Source organism: Palaemon carinicauda, chromosome 7 (genome assembly GCF_036898095.1).
Source record: "Palaemon carinicauda isolate YSFRI2023 chromosome 7, ASM3689809v2, whole genome shotgun sequence".
Classification (NCBI taxonomy): Eukaryota; Metazoa; Arthropoda; class Malacostraca; order Decapoda; family Palaemonidae; genus Palaemon; species Palaemon carinicauda.
The window spans coordinates 155,980,729-155,990,728 of NC_090731.1; the positions used below are offsets into that span (position 1 = coordinate 155,980,729).

Here is a 10,000-nt window from a genome sequence, read left to right on the forward strand (position 1 = left end):
CTTAACACTGCACCGACTTACGCCCTTCGGCTCTACGTGTACTTCCTGTTTCCTGTTATTGTCAGCTTTTTTATTTAGTTCCTCTTTTGCTATTTTAGGAAAAGAAACGGTGGTGCGCTACCAATGTTTCTTTTCTTAAAATAGCAAGAAAGGAAGTAAAGTGTCAGTGGTTGGTTTGTTAATTGTTATTAAAGTTAAATTTGATTCTTTGCAAGGTTCGTTCTTAAATGTGTAGTATATCAGAGTCTTAGAGAGAGAGAGAGAAGAGAGAGAGAGAGAGAGGAGAGGAGAGAGAGAGAGAGAGAGAGAGAACACTCACATAAATCTAAAATTCACTGTACAATGACACTTCCAATTTCCTAAATAATATCAAAAGTAGAAAACTAGTGTAATTAAGATTCAAAATCCTTATTGGAGTATAGGCCTATACAATGAGCAGCAAAAGAGAGAGAGAGAGAGAGAGAATTTTCGGTATTCTAATAAATTAGGGCCGATGTATTAGATAATATACAAAGTCTACAAAACAAAGAAAGAAAATCCTGAGTTAGATGGGAACTGCTAGTTCAAAATCCCCAAAGACTCCTAGGATAGGTTACACAAAGAGACGTCCCCGCAATGCTTCCAGGCGAAATAAGCCCCGCCCCTGATGACGTCTTAGCCAATCCCCTTACCAATTTCAAGCTGTTAACGCGGGAGACAACATGATTGGCTATGACATCATCAGAGGGGTGGGGCTTATTTTGACAAGAATCTCTACGGCGACTTTAAGACTCCCACTCGGTAGAACGCATAACTTCACCTATATCACGTTGTATGTCACAAGATAAGCAATTGAATTATGCACATTTTGTCATTAGTCTCATGCATATCAGATAACTATACAGTATGGCAAAAAGACGTTTTTGACCTTTTCATGATCTTCGCCTTCACTTTTGACCCAATCACTCCCATTATCTAATCAAATTGTCCTTGGAGAATGGTCAATCATCCCACCAAATTTCAAGAGATTCGGTCAAATAGTTTTTGAGTTCTACGAATAACAAGCACACAGAGAGACAGACAAACAAATACACACCGATCAAAACATAACCTTCGCAACGAGGTTGACGAAGGTAATAATCAAACAAAAATGTAAATAATCACAGTCTTGTAGGAATAAGGCATTCTTCCTTCAAGATCACATTGAACCCCTGACCTGCTAAGACACAAATAAAGGAACTGGTTGCTAGGAAAAGCGCACTGCACTTCAGAAAGTCACCATGTCACTGTATTCTTAACGGTTGCGAGAAATGACGTCAAAATGCCATTTGGTGACATTTCCGTGTTGAAGTCCATTTCAATAATGAAATGCACCTTTACGAAGTATCGTGAATACAATGAAGATGGGAGAAGGAAAAGGAAGAAGAGAAATTAGCTATCAGAATAGGTACTAAATGAAAGAAAATGAATAAGCATATAAGATTGAATAGACTTTATTTCAATATTACTTTGGAATTCGCTTATAGGTCCTTTTATATTTTTTTATTGCTTATATAACTAAGCCCCTATTTTCTTCCTTCATTAATATTCTCTCTCTCTCTCTCTCTCTCTCTCTCTCTCTCTCTCTCTATATATATATATATATATATATATATATATATATATATATATATATATATATACATATACATGTATATATAATGTATATACTGTATAAATATATATATGCAGTGTATATATACAGTATATGTGTATATAATATATATATATATATATATATATATATATATATATATAGAGAGAGAGAGAGAGAGAGAGAGAGAGAGAGAGAGAGAGAGAGAGAGAGAGAGAGATGAAGATGAAATACTCTTAAAATTCTAAAATTCAGTTTACAATAACAATTCTATCTTCGTAAATCATATCTAAAATATAAAACTCTAGTCAAATGGAGAATAAGATCACTAATTGTGTATATACAACAAGCAGAGAGAGAGAGAGAGAGAGAGAGAGAGAGAGAGAGAGAGAGAGAGAGAGAGAGACATATGCTACTGTAAATGATTGGATGATGCTGATATTTTTATATTTTGTAGCTCAGAACAAAATAATTTACTTTGAAAAATTACTAGAATAACTTAAGAAATCACAATGACATCTGAGAACTTGTTATTACTACGTTCTCAGTCCCAAAGCAATTACGTCAAAATGCAATTTGGTGATATTTCTTTGTTTTAATTAAATCATGATACGCAACATTGTTACTTAAAATGAATACGCTATAAAATCAATTAACAATAATTCACAGAGAAAATTAAGTAATAAAAAGATGAATATAATAAAAATGTTAAAGAGGAATAAGATGCATCAAGCCGGTTAAAATAAGAAAATAAAATTGAAAACGATACAAAGAACAAATAAGGCACAAACCTCAAAACAGTCTTTTGTTTATTATAAATTCAAGGTTCTTGACACTCCACAGCACCTCATCTTTAAAGACATTTAAGGAACGAGGTTTTTATCATTTAATGTACAGTTGGGACACAAGAATTCTTGCACACGTCTTTCTGAGGAATTGCATCCTATCACACCATTACTGCCCGGTGAGTTCCTGTATTTAGCCCCACCCATCATCTCTGCTATCTATCCCTGCACAACACTTAGTTACTCGCCGCACAGTAAGGGTGTGCCATGGTGCACTCCCTTCTGTACCAAAAACTCCTGTATCCAACTGTACAAAAGTGAATTGGAATGAAAATAGCGGAGATGGTGCTCTGTCTATACACATTGGATCTAGTTTCCCTATTATTATGTTTTTATAAACCCCTTTCGGATTCCAATAAAACTTATACTGAGATTGAATTATATTTTAGGACATTGTTATATTCATAATTGAAAAAAAAAATCACCAGAGTATAAAATATTTTATAAATATTCAAAGGGTTTAATCTTGATTGGGGAGTGATTAGTGAGGAACAAAAAAACAAAAAGTTTGAAGGACCAAGAGGTGAATCAGTAGGAAAACAAACAAATTGATTATCGAAATGAGGCAACAAACAAATATTTGTACTTACTAAAGTATTTGATTCAATTAAGGACAGGCATCATAAAGAACCTAATTGGGCAAAGGAGGTTTAACAAGATCCATCATCATTAGAGAGAGAGAGAGAGAGAGAGAGAGAGAGAGAGAGAGAGAGAGAGAGAGAGAGAGAGAGATTTACTTTACTTTGGTCCTAAGAGATTACTTACTCTGGAAAATCTCTTGTTGACATAAATAAATAATTATATAACTATGGCAACAATAAATGGCAATATACTAAATAAAAAGGACTATCATGGGCGTATACCCAAATCATTAATTACTTGGTAATCTATTCCCTTCTGTTAATACATACATGGAGACATTTTAATCATACACACACACGAGAGAGAGAGAGAGAGAGAGAGAGAGAGAGAGAGAGAGAGAGAGAGAGACAAACAGAACACTCTTTCACTCTTGAATAATCCATATACAGTGTGTATATATACTATATATATATATATATATATATATATATATATATATATATATATATATATATATATATTATATACATATACAGTATATATACATATATATTCATACACACACACACACACACACATATATATATATATATATATATGAATTTTTATATATAAATATGTATATACATACATATATATATATATATATATATATATATATATATATATATATATATATATATACATATAAATAATTAAGCAGTGGTGCGGTGTTTTATAAATAAAGATTAACTAGAATTTTTTTCTCTTGCCTGTTTAAACCATCTTTGGGAGCAAATACTTTTCTTCTTTTTCTTTTTTCCCTAATTCGCAAGAATATTTAGCCCCAAACAGCTCTATTAAATCAAAACAATAAAGTATAAAAGAAGTCCTAACATACAATTCCTACGAAGGTCGTCGCTACAAAATAATTAAACCATTAAAATTCTCGTCAAAGTCCTTGACATTACGACGACTCGTCAATAGACTAATTAGACAAAGGTATGAGAGAATTGACTTACTTCCGCAAAGGGTCTTTATTTCTTTCTTTCTTTATTATTATTATTATTATTATTATTATTATTATTATTATTATTATTATTATTATCCTCTTCTCCATATTATTATCAACTCACTATCTTCTCGTTGTAAGATTTACTCATGTGATATTGTTATTTGAATTACTTATGATATGAAATTTTATTTTATTTTCTATTATATACTGCATGTACGTACAAACAAACACCCAACCCCAAACACATATGTACATGTGTGTTATATGTATCTGTGTGTGTAGAAATCACGATAGCTGACACGTGATGACCAAACAATATGTCTTATAGCTACGAAAGTCCAATTGAAGAGACTTGATTGGAGTTCGTATTTTCGTATTATTGGTAACATCAACAAACTTAAATTTTAAGTCCTTTCCTGTCTCCAAGAAGACGAAAGTACTAACTCCATTCAAATCTTTTCACTTTTCCCATTGTGGCTATGATACATATAAATACGTATGTATATGTATATATATATATATATATATATATATATATATATATATATATATATATATATAAAATACAACGCATATACATAAATATATATCTATATATAAATGAATATATATATGTGTATATATATATATATATATATATATATATATATATATATATACATATATATTAATGCTTTTTGCATAAAATCCTACACTTGGGCAACTATCATCAAGTACCAAAACACTCGTAGCATCAATTATTTTAAGACAGCATATTTCTTCTGGTCGAGAGTTGTGAAGGAAAAGACAGAAGTTATGCCGTTTTGCTCCGTAAATTCAACTTTATCAGCCAAAACCTAACGGTTATCATAAAGGCTTCCTTATAAAGAAATGATAATCCATATATAACGGCAGTGCATTCATGTAATGACAGCTGGAACATCTGTGTCTCAGCTGCCTGCTAAAGCTGAATAACAAACCATTGTTCTCTAATCTTGGGTAGTGCCATAGCCTCCCTACCATGGTCTTCCACTGTCTTAGGTTAGAGTTCTCTTGCTTGAAGGTACACTCGGGCACACTATTCTATCTTATTTCTCTTCTTTTTGGTTTGTTAAAGCTTTATGGTTTATATAGAAAATATTCATTTTAATGTTGTTACTGTTCTTGAAATATTTTAATTTTTCTTGTTTCCTTTCCTCACTGGGCTATTTTTCCTGTTGGCGCCCTCGGGCTTATAGCATCCTGCTTTTCCAACTAGGGTTGTAGCTTAACAAGTTATAATAATAATAATAATAATAATAATAATAATAATAATAATAATAACACTTTCCGTCTTTTCTTCAAAACTCTGTACCTGAAAATCATGTCTTGGAATGATTTATGATTCAAGTATTTGTTCAGTCGGGCACATCATTCGATCTTATTTCTCTTCCAGTTGTATTTTGAAGTTTTTGTAGTTCATATATGAAAGATCTTTTTTAATGATGTTACTGTTTTCTAAAAATTATATTTCATTTGCGTATTACTTCTTTTGTAAATTATCTATTGCCTTATTTTCTTTCCTCAATGGGATATTTTTCCCGGTTGGAGCCCCTGGGCTAATAGCAACCTTCTTTTCCAACTAGGGTTGTACCTTACCTAGTAATAATAATAACAAAAATAATACATACATACATATATATATATATATATATATATATAATATATATATATATATATATATATAAACACATATTCACACACTCACGCACACACACATAAATATATATATATATATATATATATATATATATATATATATATATATATATATATATATATATATATACATATATATATATATATATATATATATATAAAGAGCAACATGGATACGAGACAAGAGACATATAATGAGAATAGCTAATGAATGGACAAGAGGAATAACAGAATTAGTCAATAAAGATTGTAAACGAAACGGGAAGGAAGAGAAGACACTATACAGACGCGTGTGGAAGGATATACCTGAGAACTTTGTCCTGCAGTGGACTAGCAACGGCTGAAGATGATGATCATGATATATATTTAATAAAATCTAAGGATGAGTAAACATTTGAAATAGGATCTGGTGTGAAGGACTTGGAGGTTAATGGTTTACCTCTAGATACTCAATTGTACCACCCGTGTATCACACGAGCGTACATAATAGCGACATTTCTCTTGTTTGAATATATTATCCTTTGTATCTTCGCTCTCCCCTCGCACTGACAGCAACTTGTTTTAACATGTCTGCATACTCCATTGTTAACTGTTAACAGAACCGGTTGCCGGTTGGACAAGAAATAGCATGTATATGTATTTTGTGACCTTCTTACCGGGACCTTGTGTGTATATATAATCGATGTGTCGTAATAAAGTTGCTCAGTTGCTTTCATTTCGCTTTTGCCTCACAACCTACACTTGGCTCGTCACACTATTCACACCAATTTAAAAAAACTGATGAAAAGACTCATCTGAGTCTATGGATGACTTACCTTACGATACAGCTCTCCGTTTATCAGAAACGATATCTGAAAAATACACAAAAAAAAAGGGTAAAACGTTATGTCTAAAAAGAATATTCTAAAAAAAATACAATGGATTTCACTTTCATATATGATTTCTTAAAAACAAAATCTTGTGCATTTGTAGCTTCTTTTCATTTGGGCAATGGTAGACATACAGTTACTTAAACCACACACGCATATTTAAACATATATATATATATATATATATATATATATATATATGTGTGTGTGTGTAAAATTTATATATACATAGCTATAAATACATAATATATATATATATATATATATATATTATCTATATATACATAGCTATATATATATATATATGGATTAATATCAACACAACATCGTGTTCAAATAGAAATAAATTTCTACCTCATACCTGGGATCGAACGCTAGCCCCTTCTAATGAAAGGCCAGGTCGAAACCAACCATGTCACGAGAGCCCATATAAAGAATTGGAACCTGACGCTAATCTAGCTGTCCGAGGATTTACCTGGCGAGACATCAGTCTCTTACCAGCGAGTTCATTGGGGGTAATTTGAATGAATTACTACCAATTGTGTCACGTGGTGGCCCGGGGAATTGGGTAAAACTCGCTGGTAAGAGACTGATGTCTTGCCAGGTAAATCCTCGGACAGCTAGATTAGCGTCAGGTTCCAATTCTTTATATGGGCTCTCGTGACATGGTTGGTTTCGACCTGGCCTTTCATTAGAAGGGCTAGCGTTCGATCCCAGGTATGAGGTAGAAATTTATTTCTATTTGAACACGATGTTGTGTTGATATTAATCCATATTGACTCATTAGGGGTAATTTGAATGAATTACTACCAATTGTGTCACGTGGTGGCCCGGGGAATTGGGTAAAACTCGCTGGTAAGAGACTGATGTCTCGCCAGGTAAATCCTCGGACAGCTAGATTAGCGTCAGGTTCCAATTCTTTATATGGGCTCTCGTGACATGGTTGGTTTCGACCTGGCCTTTCATTAGAAGGGGCTAGCGTTCGATCCCAGGTATGAGGTAGAAATATATATATATATATATATATATATATATATATATTTATATAAAGGTGTATATATATAAATATACATATATTTAGAGAGAGAGAGAGAGAGAGAGAGAGAGAGAGAGAGAGAGAGAGAGAGAGAGAGAGAGAGAGAGAGAGAGAGAGAGAGAGAGAGAGAGAGAGAGAGAGAGAGCATTTTTGGTGGCTACCTGAACCACAATGGGCTACCACTAAGAAACAGCACAAATAAGTGATGCCATATAGTGATCATCGTGAAAGGAAGAGTTTTACTGCAAGAAGTACCATCGCATTATATAACTAGAGGGGCAATCAGTAGAGCGCAGACCTCCGCCGCGACAGTTTATTCCTCGACCTTGATCTTTGACCTTAACAGGTATTAATTGGCGTGGAATTTCATACACTCAAATATGAACCAATTTTGAAGTCTCTGTAACAACTATGTCCAAACCTATGGCTGATTACGTTAATTGGACATTTTGCTTGACCGTGACCTTGACCTTGACCTTCCAAAATTGAATCATTTCCATATTTTCACATAAATGTTAATAACTGAAAGTTTCCTTACTCTGCGATTAAAATTGTGGCCTGGAAGCTGTTCACAAACACACACATACACAGAGAAACACACAAATAAGGGGTAAAAAATTCGTGGGTGGAGGTAAAAAGCAGTCTATGCAAAATTTGTAGATGTTTGGCACTGCTGTTAACCGAATGATCTCAGCGGAATTATCTGTGGCTACTAACAGCGAGGCGAGGTGAATATAGGTGACTTTATTCAACAAGATAACGAGCTTGTATACATGCAGTTGAGGGCAATAATGTCATAAAAATTCAAACAGTGTGAGACATACGATGGCAAGCTTAAACAGGTTTTTCTATTATCGTGCGCGAGAGTGAGATGAAAAACCAATAGCATTACAGTATATGAGTGTGTATGAAACACGTGCGTCCCCTGCCTCAGAGACTGAGGGTCGCTACTCCCACTGGGGTGAAACGTAACCTATCCAAAAACAAAGAACAAATCTGCGCCACTGAAAGGAGCCATTTAGTGGCGCCTCCAAGTGGTTTGTCTGCATCCAGTCTGAAGCAAGTGATAAAACTTGAAGTGTCTAAACTTGGGAAACTGACGGCAGGTAACCACTAAAGACAAGAGAACTGTTGCTTATCTATAGGACAAGAAGTGGGTGGCAATCCTTCAACAAGTTTTATACTATAAATAAGAAGTTTGTTTTGTTAGACGTGGATATACTATATATCTCCCTAATATAATAAAGAGCAAGTGTCTGTATATACATACATACATACATACATACATATACATATATATATATATATATATATATATATATATATATATATATATATACACATATACATACATACATATATATATATATATATATATATATATATATATATATATATATATATATATATTCAAGATGATGTAGTTCATTAGACATTACACATTTTATTTACAAGAGCAAACTCTTCCAGCCATTTATATGAAAATAAAAGATTTTTCAGATTCGCTGTTCTGATTAAGCTACTTAATAATAATAACGCTCGGATAACATCACCGTTACCAACGATTTTTGCTCGGCGAGGTAACTAAGAAACAAGGTCTATACAAAGTTAACCATTCAACTTATATTTCTGGCGTTCCAAGCCCTCCCTCTATCCCCATACCCGGCCTGACCTACCAAACCAACAGGACTAAAAACAAAAGAAATGAACTGGATTGATAAGAGGGTGGGGCATCCAACGTAGAAGGAGATATTACACACAAGGAGATAAAGTAGAAGAACTTGCAGTGAGGGACATACTGCACTGTTTTGTGGGTGGGGGTTATTGAGGAGGGAGATCACATGTACAGTAGAAGGGGACACTTATAGTAAAAGGGGGCATCTAAAGTAAAAATGGGACAGCTAAAGTAGAAAGGAGACACCTAAAGTAGAAGGGGACGTTAATGTAGAAAGGAGTCACATAATTTAGAAGGGAGCCTAAAGTATAAGGAGTCCTCTAAAGTAGAATGGGACATATAAGTCGAAAGGGACTTGGAGTAGAATGAGTCATCTAAAGTAGAAAGGGACATCTAAGTAGAGGGGGACCTAAAGTAGAATGAGTCATCTAAAGTAGAAAGGGACATCTAAGTAGAGGGGGACTTAAAGTAGAATGAGTCATCTAAAGTAGAAGGGCACATCTAAAGTAGAAGGGGACATCAAAAGTAGAAGGGAACACCTGAAGTAGAAAGGGACATCTAAAGCAGAAGGAAGACGCTTAAAGGTAGTAGGTTGGCCTGGGCACCAGCCACCCGTTGAGATACTACCGCTAGAGAGTTATGAGGCCTTTTGACTGGCCAGACAGTTCTACATTGGATCCTTCTCTCTAGTTACGGTTCATTTTCCTTTT

The 10,000-nt window shown here is 33.7% G+C and overlaps 1 protein-coding gene across 1 annotated transcript in view; it reads right to left on the minus strand.

Moving 5' to 3' along the window:
* The window catches only part of LOC137644092 (INO80 complex subunit C-like), a 171,275-nt gene that overhangs the window by 85,744 nt on the left and 75,531 nt on the right, over positions 1–10,000 (minus strand). Inside the window, exon 2 of the mRNA XM_068377038.1 lies at positions 6,526–6,561. The gene's annotated coding sequence lies outside the window, so the exon portion shown is untranslated. The remainder of the gene's footprint in view (positions 1–6,525; positions 6,562–10,000) is intronic.